Source organism: Scyliorhinus torazame, chromosome 16, assembly GCF_047496885.1.
Source record: "Scyliorhinus torazame isolate Kashiwa2021f chromosome 16, sScyTor2.1, whole genome shotgun sequence".
Taxonomy (NCBI): domain Eukaryota; kingdom Metazoa; phylum Chordata; class Chondrichthyes; order Carcharhiniformes; family Scyliorhinidae; genus Scyliorhinus; species Scyliorhinus torazame.
This window is the reverse complement of record NC_092722.1, coordinates 16,108,170-16,118,615: the sequence shown is the minus strand read 5'-3', so window position 1 is coordinate 16,118,615 and position 10,446 is coordinate 16,108,170.

Genomic DNA, 10,446 nt, shown 5'->3' with positions numbered 1-10,446 from the left:
GAAGGAGGCACAAGCCATTGTCGAGGCCGTGCGGCACTGGAGGCACTACCTAGCCGGTAGGAGGTTCGCCCTCGACACCGACCAACGATCGGTAGCCTTCATGTTTGATGACGCACAACAGGGCAAAATAAAAAATGATAAAATTTTGAGGTGGAGGATCGAACTCTCCACCTACGCCTAAGATATTACATATTGTCCGGGTAAGCTCAATGAGTCCCCAGATGCCCTGTCCCACGGCACATGCGCCAACGCGCAGAAAGACCGTCTGCGGGCCATCCACGATGACCTCTGTCACCCGGGGGTCACCTGGCTTGCTCATTTCATCAAGTCCCGCAATCTACCTTACTCCACCGAGGAGGTCAAGGCCATGACCAAGGTTTGCCACATCTGTGCGGAGTGCAAACCGCACTTCTACCGACCAGACAAGGTTCGCCTGGTGAAAGCCTCTGGGCCCTTTGAGCGACTAAGCGTGGACTTCAAAGGGCCCCTCCCATCCACCAACCGCAACATCTATTTCCTCACTCGCTTCGACGAATTCCCCCGCTTCCCATTCGCTGTCCACTGCCCCGATATGACTTCGGCCTCCGTAATCAAGGCACTGCACAGCATCTTCACCCTGTTCGGTTTCCCCGCCTATATCCATAGCGAACGGGGTACATCGTTCATGAGCGATGAGCTGCGTCAGTATCTGCTCAACAAGGGCATCGCCTCGAGCAGAAGAACCAGCTATAACCCGTGGGAAACGGGCAGGTGGAGAGGGAGAACGCGACAGTTTGGAAGGCTGTCCTTCTAGCCCTACGGTCAAGAAGTCTCCCAACCACCCGCTGGCAGGAGGTCCCACCCGATGCCCTACATTCCATTAGGTCGCTCCTCTGCACGGCCACGAACGAGATGCCCCACAATCGCTTGTTTGTCTTCCTCAGGAAGTCCACCTTTGGGGTCTTGCTTCCAAGTTGGCTGACGACTCCGGGACCAGTTCTGCTCCGTGAGCACACGAGGAGCCATAAGACGGACCCTCTAGTCAAGAAGGTCCAGCTTCTGCATGCGAACCCTCAACATGCCTACGTCAAGCACCTCGACGGAAGGCAAGACACAGTTTCCCTGCGAGACCTGGCACCCATTGGCTCTCCCACTGACACCCCCCCCCCTCGACCGACGCTCCCCTCCCTGCACCGGCTGCCGACACCGACAGTGCCCCCCTCTAGTGCCCCCTCCCCCACCCCCCACCGGCGCAGGCACCAATCACCCTAGTCACCCCGGATACCACCCCTGCTCCAATACGGGCAAAGGCTCAGACCACCGTGCTCCTGGATATACCCCCACTGAAGACGACCGTGTCCGCCGCACCACTGCCGGAGCTGAGATGGTCACACGGACAATCAGACCACCCAAAAGACTGGACATGTAATTCCACTTCACCCCCGACGGCCTCTGTGTTTTCTTTTAAAACAGGGGGTGAATGTGATGATTGATTACTGCACCTTTAATGTAATGATGCCTTTAAGACCGGGTTTGGAACCCTGGGGAACTCCGCCTCCGGCTCCACCCCCAGTGTCCCATATATAAGGTAATGTTCAGTGGGCAGCGTGCAGTGAGCACACTTCTTGGCAGCTGTCTGGTTCTCTGCTAATTAAAGCGTTTGTATTACCAATCATCTCTCTCGAGTTGTAATTGAGGGTATCTCATGGGGAAAATTAAAAATGTCAGCAGATGCAGTATTCCAAGGGGGGGGGGGGAATTGTTGTTGTATGGTTGAGGTGTGTGAAGATTGGGCTGGGGGGGGGGAAAATGTTTATTTTACCATATTAATGTCATTGTTCTTGTTACTGTTATAAAAATTTTCAAATACCTTAATAAAATATTGTTTAAAAAAAAAAAAAATTTCAAAGTGTCAAAAGCTGTGGAAAAGGAAAACAATCAGGCATTGGTGTTGGCTTCTTCTAACTTGGAGCCAGGAATTGATGAGCCTTCTGCCAATCTGGCAATTTTCCCTCGTCAACAACAATTAACATCAAATTGATGCTGTTACATATTTACAACAGTGGGAACAATGTTTATAAATGTTCAGGAGCAAGGTGCAGTTCAGGATAAGGTACCCTGCTCGCCTCCGGGTCACGCATGGGCCTTGCTTTTGAGGGTGTTGGTGTTGGGAATATTAAAATGTGTGGGATCTGGAGGTAGCGTGGGGAGGGGGAGGAACAAATGAGCTTGGTGCGACATGGTGACAAGGTGGGGCGGGGGGGGTGTATAAGGGGACTTCATTATAGAGGAAGTGTGTCCTTTGCCTCGGGGGGTCATCATGCTACCAGGTATGTTAACAGAAGTGAAGTTGGGGGGGGGAGCTATGGTAGGTTATCGGGGGGGGGGGGGGTTGGATATGAAGGCGAGGGGGATTGCGGTGCTAATTACTAAGAGGGTGGTTTTCTAGGTGACTAGTATAGTGGGGGAGTCGAGTGGTGCTATGTTATGGTGAGTGGACGATTAGAGGGGGTGCCCATGGTGAATGATTATGCCCCAACTGGGATGATGTGGATTTCATGAAGAGGGTGTTGCCGAAGATTCCGGACCTAGACTCGCATTGGTTGATTATGAGGGGGGATTTTAACACGTTTCTTCATCGGTCGCGCCCCATGTCTTTGAAGGTGTAGGATATGGCAAGGGAATTGTTGGGGTTTATTGAGCGAATGGTGGGGAGTGGACCTGTGGCAGTTTGGGAGACTGAGGGTGTAGAAATTTCTGTTCTTCTCGCATGTGCATCAGGTATTTTCCCGAATGGATTTCTTTGTTATGGACAAGATGTTGTTGGCCGGGGTGGTTGGGGTGGAGTATTAGTTGATTGTGGTGTCGGACCATGCCCTACATTTTGTAGATTTGCGTGTAGAGAATAGGGGTACCCAGTGACCGCAGTGGAAGCTGGATTTGGGATTGTTGGCTGAAAGGGGGCATGTGAGAGGGTAGGGGTGGGTGGCTAGGCGCACCTATGTTGAGCTTACTAAAAGTGAGGGTTCTGCCTCTGTGCAGTGAGAGGCGCTGAAGGCAGTAATTAGGGGGGAGCTTATTTCAATGAAGGTGCATAGATGGTTGGATCGGCAGAGGTAGGTGGAGGCCATTTTAGCAGTGGATCGGAGGTACTCAGTAGCCCCTGAGGAGGGCTTGTTGAAAGAGAGGAAGAAGCTCCCGATGGAGTTTGAGCATTTGTCTATGGGGAAGGCAGTGGGGTAGTTGCGCCGGGTTAGAGGGGCGTTTTACGAGCATGGGGAGAAAGCCAGTAGGCTGCTTATGCACCAGTTGAGGCAGCAGACGGCGGCGTGGGAGATTGGGCACATAAGGGATTTGGGGGGCAGGGTGCTCACTGAGGAGGGTAAGGTGAATGGAGTGTATGAGGCCTTCTACCGAGGACTGTACAGGATGGAGTCCCCGGGTTTGGTGGGTGGGGGGGGGGGGGGGGGGGGGGCACTCAAGCATGAAGCGGTTCATGGGCAGCTTGGATTCCCTGGTGGTGCAGGAGGGGAAGGTGCAGGGGCTGGGCGCTACAGTTGGGCTGGAGGAGGTGATAACATGGACTGGGTTAATGCAGTCTGGGAAGCCCATGTGTCCAAATGAATTCCCAGCAGTGTTGTAGTGGAAATGTTTAATGATTGGGTTAATAAGTTTGCCTATGCTGACACAAACATCAATTTCGCTTATTTTAAATAAGGATAAGGATCCAGAGGAGTGTGGGTCGTATCGTCCAATATTGCTTTTGAATGTTGATGCAAAGGTGCAGGTGATGTGGATGGAGGACTGTGTGCTGGGAGTGATAGGTGAGGACCAAACGGGATTTGTGAAGGGGCAACAGCTATCGTCTAATTTTAGAAGGTTATTAAATGTGGTGATGATGCCCTCTGGGATCAGGAAGCAGAGTTATAATATCTATGGATGCAGAGAAGGTGTTTGACCAGGCTGAGTGGGAATGCCTGTTGGAAGTGTTGGGGCGGTTTGGCTTTGGTCTCCTACGGCCAGTGTACGTATGAATAATACAAGTTTGGGTATTTCTCTTTGCACCGGGGAATGAGGCAGGGAGTCCGTGGTCCTCGTAGCTTTTTGCATTGGTGTTTGAGCCAATGGCAAGGGCTTCAACGCGGTGGAGAGGTATAGAGGGAAAGGGGATGGAGCATCGAGTGTCCCTGTACTCAGGTGACTTGCTGCTGTATGTCATGGATCTGGTGGATAATATGGATAAGGTTAAGGGGGTATTGACAAGAGTTCAGGTCATTTTCAGGTTATAAGCTTAATGTGAAATGAAATGAAAATCGCTTATTGTCACAAGTAGGCTTCAAATGAAGTTACTGTGAAAAGCCCCTAGTCGCCACATTCCGGCACCTGTTCGGGGAGGCTGGTACAGGAATTGAACCGTGCTGCTGGCCTGCCTTGGTCTGCTTTAAAAACCAGCGATTTAGCCCAGTGTGCTAAGCCAGCCCCTGGAGTGTTCATGGTCAGTACTCGGGGAGGGGGTTGGAGAAGTCGCTATTTTGGCTGGTCAAGTCGAAGTTTCGATATCTGAGCATAGTGGCACATAGTTGGGCTCAGTTACATATATTGAATCTGGCTATTATGATTGAGGGGATGAAAGAGGACTTCAAGCGGTAGGATGTTCTTCTGCTTTTGTTGGCAGGGAGGGTCCAGACAGCGACGATGACAGTTCTACCAAAGTTTTTGTTTCTCTTTCAGAATCTCCCGGTTTTTGTGCCCCAGTCTTTTTTGGGAGGTTAAATAGGTTGGTTCTGGATTTTATATGGGTGGTAAAGGTTAGGAGGGCGTTTATGGAGAGACAGGTGGAGGGGAGCGTTGGCTTTGCCGAATTTGTTGAATTATTACTGGGCAGCAAACGTGGAGAAGGTTTGGAAGTGGGCCGTGGAGGAAGGGTCGGTGTGGGGGTGGATGGAGGAGGCTTCACGTCGGGGGAATGAGTTGGAGGGCACTGGTGCTGGTGCCTCTTCTGTTCTCGCCGGCCAAATATTCGATGAGCCTGGTGGTAATTGCGTCGCTCAGAATCTGGAATCAGTGCAGGGAACATTTTAAGATTGAGGGCATGTCAGTGTGGGCGCTGATTTGTGATAATCATAGATTTATTCCAGCAGCGTTAGACTCAAGTTCAGGTAGTGGGAGCGGGAGAGAATGAAGAGGCTGAGAGATTTGTTCGTGGAGGACAGGTTTACAGAGTTGGGAGGAGAATCTTCAGTTGCCAAGGGGTAATGGGTTTTGGTATTGACAAATCAGGGACTTTATGAAGAAGGAACTGGCCATGTTTGCGAGGTTGCCATCCCTGTTGTTGCTTGAAAAGATTGCATCTGAGGATGAGATATGTGAGGGAAGGGTCTCCGATACGTATGGGCAGTGAATGGAGAGGGCGCGGGCCTCGGTGGAGGACGTAAAATGGAAGTGGGAGGAGGAGTTGGGGGTATTCAAAGTTAGGGTATGGAGCGAGGCCCTGCGGAGGCTAAACTTGACTTCCTCTAGTGCATGATTGAGCGTAATTCAATTCAAACAGGTGCATAAAGCTCACATGACAGTATCATGGCTGGGTTTATTTTTCCAGAGGTGGAGGATAAATGTGGGCAGTGTTCAAGGGGGCTGGCAAACTACCTTCACATGTTCTGGTCTTGCCCGAAGTTGGTGGAGTTTTAAGAGGCATTTTCACGAGTTATATTGGAGATTTTGGGGTGAAGGTGGCCCCGAGCCCGTGGGTGGTGATATTCAGGATGTTGGAGGATCTGGGTGTGCAGGTGGGGAGAGAGGCTGACAGGTTGGCCTTTGTCTCTCTGCTAGCCCGGAAGAAGGTTATGTTCGGGTGGTGGGCTCCGGAGATGCCCAAGGCAGCAGGATGGGTGAGAGACCTGGCGGAGTTCCCACATCTGGAAAAGATGTCATTAGTGGGTCAGAGAAGGGGTTCTTCTCAAGGTGGAGGTTGTTCATCGCCTTCTTACGGACTGGCAGATGTCAGTGGGATTGGGGGGGGGGGGGGTGGGGGGGTTGTTATGGGTTATCTTTGTTTTACATTATAAATATAAAATGGGGTATGCAGGGTGTCCAAGGGAATGCAGGGGCATTTGTATTCTGGCAAGTGCATAAAGATTATACACTTGTGTATAAAGATTATAAACATGTTCAGGTGACGTTCATCTGTTGACCATTTCACCATGTGCGTTAATCAATTTATTTTTAATGTGCAACACCCCCAGTAAAATAACAAACTATGGGATTGTCATTGGATCCTTACTTTAAATACTGGGCCTCGAGTTGGAGAAGTAACTATAAATGTGAAAAATAGTTAAACCTTTAAGCTCCAGGACAAATTTTCACCTTTTGCGATCATTCAAATGTTAATAAATTCATAACAGCAGACTTCAAATGCATCCAACATTTAACGCAACCTTTTATTTTGTAAAACATGTTTGAAAAAGTTTTAAAACTGCAAAGGGACTTTTCCCATGCCAAATGCAGATGTTTTTATGTTTACATAAGTCACAGATCACCATGGTCGCAAGCTAATTCAAAGTATTTATAAACATCCTCATTAAGCTTTGAGGTTAAATGTTAGCTTCTGGAATGGTTTAACAGTCACTGTTTTAAGGCCCTTCCCGATGTAGCTCGAACCTGGCCACCGAGATCAGTTGTGCAAGCTCATTTAGTGTTCATGCCCGTCAGTCTCCCACATATTTCATTCCTGGCCGGCAGTCTTCTCGCTGAAAATAATAACCAAGGGTGTTGAATTGCTCCATTCATTATATCTGCCAGCATCCTAATTGTGTTCAAAAAGGACATGTTTACAATGTCATGACACACAGCCATCGTTTCGATAACGTTAGTTATGGATTTGAGAGTTCAAGAATCCACTTGACAGAGTGGGGGGGCGAAAAGGCTGCCATCAACCCCCCTGTCATCTCCATTTTACAGGATGCTGTAGCGCACAGAGAAATAATTGGTACCAGCAGCAACCTGGACCTCCCCATCCAAAGAGGCCCTGAAGACCCCCCCCCCCCACACCTCGCCACATGGCTCGATCAAATCCCCTCTGCACACAAATCCAATTTCTCCAAATGAAAACTGAAGGAAACCTTGAGTCGAAACACCCTCTCAAATATACATATTGGGGTAGATTTTCCTGTCCGGTCCACTGCGGGAATCCTCACGGGTAGGACGGAAAAGGCTGACAGACTATTGAAAGTTCCATTGACCTCGGGTTGGAATTTCCAGTCTCGGGGCGGACACGACTGAAAATTCCCGCCCAATGTTTCGGCCCAACATCGCAACAACCAGGCTTCAGCCTCCCCCTGGGCATGTAGGCAACGATCAATAGAATACAGACCGGATATGGTCAATGTGGCCACCTGATATGTAAATGGCACATCAAAATCTTGTCTGGCTGAGACTGTGGAAATCCTGACCAAACCATGGAGCACTTAATAACATCTTGTCCCAAACTCAAGTTTGAGGGCTACACCTGGAGTTACACTTGCTCTCCAATAGGGCATTGGACTGGTTAGGGAACTTAACATTAAAATTGTGATGGCAGTTTCTGCTTCTACAGCCATACGAAAGGAGGAGACCAGAAAGACCCCAAACCCAGTTCTCAATCTCTGGGGTTCAACCAAAGATTGATCTCACTGTCCAAATGGATGTTGATGATGTAATAGCACCACATGAAGAGGGGCAGGGAGTTCCCCCAGAAAGCTGGTCAATACTCAACCAACCTCAGATTAAACCTAAATTGTTTACTTCCTTCATTCACAGGATGTGGTGTCACTGATAAGACCGTCCTGTATTGCCCTTTATAAGAACGGGGCAAATAACCTTCCGAGGTACAATTGAGTGGCTTTTGAGACCATTTCAGAGGCAGTTAAGTGTCATTCACATTGTTGTGGGTCTGGAGTAACATATTGGCCTCAACAGATAACGGTGGCAAATTTCCTTCCTGAATTTAAATTAGTGATCCAGATAGATTTTTACAATAATGCAACAGTTTCACCAGTACGATTGCTGCTACCTTTCCATTTTAAATGTAGTTTTGGCTCATAATATAAAAAGGCAAATGGCAACATGGGCAGGAAATTGGTGGCCTGACAGGAACAAAGCGTAGTGAATTAATGGATATTTTTCAGGCTGGTGGAAGGTTTGTAATGGAGTATCTGCGGGTCAATGATGAGATACCTGGGGCTGGATTCTCCACACCCCGACGCCGAAATCGCGTCCGACGCCATGGCGGAGAATCCACTCCCGCGCATGGAATCGGGACTGGTGCCAGTTCCCCAATTCTCCGGGCCCCGAAAAGTGGCGTACTCTCGCATATCACCTACCTGCGGCCATTGCTGGAAGCCCACTCTGCCATTCTCCACCCCTGACCGGCCAAAGTCCTGACGGTGTGGATCTAATGTGGTCCAGCCATTCGGGATACTTGTGTGGCGGCTGTGAACTTAGTCCATGGAGGCCATGGTCGGGGGCGGGCCGATCGGATTGCAGGGGTCCCTCATACAGGTCCGGGTCAGGTGCGCGGCCAATCGGGGGCACTATTTGGGAGGTCCAGCTCCGCGGTCTGAGTCCGCCATGCAGCATGGCACGGCCGCTGGAGAGCGCCGCTGTGCGCATGCGCAGCCTCTGACCCCGAAGTGTGGGGCCCATATTTGCAGCAAAAGCTGCAAACTTCCCGACGAGCCTCTGCTAGCCCCCTGCAGGGCTGTGAATATCTGGCCCTTTCACGCCAGTTTTTCGTGAAAGGCCACAGTTTTTATGACGGCATGGTGACATCATCCCAAAAACGGAGAATCCAGAACCTGGTCTTCCTGATATATATTAATGACCTAGACCTTGATGTATAGGGCACGATTTTTTTTTTTTTTTTTAAATATTTTTTTGGGGGGTTTTTGAGCAAAGTATATTTACCGTTATGTACACAGAATAATATATACATACATATATTTATAGAAGAGAAGGGCACACACAAACATACCAAAAAAAAAGTAATAATAAAAAATAAAATAAAAAATATAATAACTGGTAGGATATTATGCACCAGCTCAATTGGAGCAACTCTGTACAACTGGCAAAACTATTTACAACACATAAGTAGGCAACTGTTTTTTGGGGGGAGAGGGGGGGTGGAGACTGGGAGGTAGATATACATTTGGGTGCCGGAGAAACAATTACAGTGAGCAATACTCAATGGGTCTGGTGTTGGTGATGTCACTTGCTTCTCCCGGACAGATCTCGCTGCCGTTGTCGTCTCGCGCTCACCTCCGCTTCAGCCGCTCCTCCCGTCTTTCGCCTGTATTCTCCTTGTTCTCTGTTCCTGTAGATGCCAAGTTTGTTACCGTTTCCCGTGCCCTCCTTCCAGCTATCATTTCCCTGCCTCCCCCCATCTCCCTGGTTCTCCTCTCTTGTAGGGCACAATTATAAACTTTGCAGGTGATATGAAACTTGAAAACATTGTGAACTGTGAAGAGTGTTAGGACAACAAACCTTCTCCAACCTTTGTTAGGATACCGGACGGGAACCCCAAACAAGTAAAACTGTGAGGAAAGGATACTTCACCTCAGAAGTGATGACGCTGACAAATATCTTTTACTTTAAAACAAACTTTAATTTAAACACGGGATTAACAACAGTAACATCAAAGAAATAGATTTACAATTATCAGTCAAAGAGATCTTAAATAAAGGTAAAAACTTGAACATACTATCTATACCTGTCACTAATTCCATCAGCAAACTAATACAGTTAAAATGCCACATAAATAAAGTTAATAAAACAGGCTTCTTGCTTAGCTGTGTAGAGACTTTTGGAGAGAGTTCCTTTCAAGAGCAGATCCAGTAAACTTCTGCTCAATCTAACAGCATTGGGCGGCTGTTCAACTTAAAATCCTATATAATTCTGCAAAACTACAGACAGACCTGGCTCCTCCCATTAATCACAACATCTTTATCCCACTAAGTTTCCCGACCTGCTCAGTTAGGACTAAATACAATCCCTCAAGGAATCTACAGCAATCAAAACACAATTCCATTAACCTTTTATCTGTAACCAAGTAGATGGTTGGAATGAATGATTACCTCACCATTTATAACACTTTAATTACAGCTTTAGTGGACTCTTTGCCTGTATGTATTTACAACCAGGGATGTTAATAACATTACTGCGACAGAATATAAAATATAATGTATAACAATTACAACGTCCATCGCGGGAGGATAGTAAAACTTTGAAAGGACATAGACAAGTTGGTGGAGTGGACGGACAAGTGGCAGTTAAAGTTCAACGCAGAGAAATGTGAAGTGATTCATTTTGGTATGAAGAACACGGAGAGACATTAATAAAAAATATATACAACTTTGAAGTGGGTTCAGGAGCAGAGGGATCTGGTTGTATATGTGCACAAGTCAGGTTTAAAGTGTGGTTCATAAAGCATACATG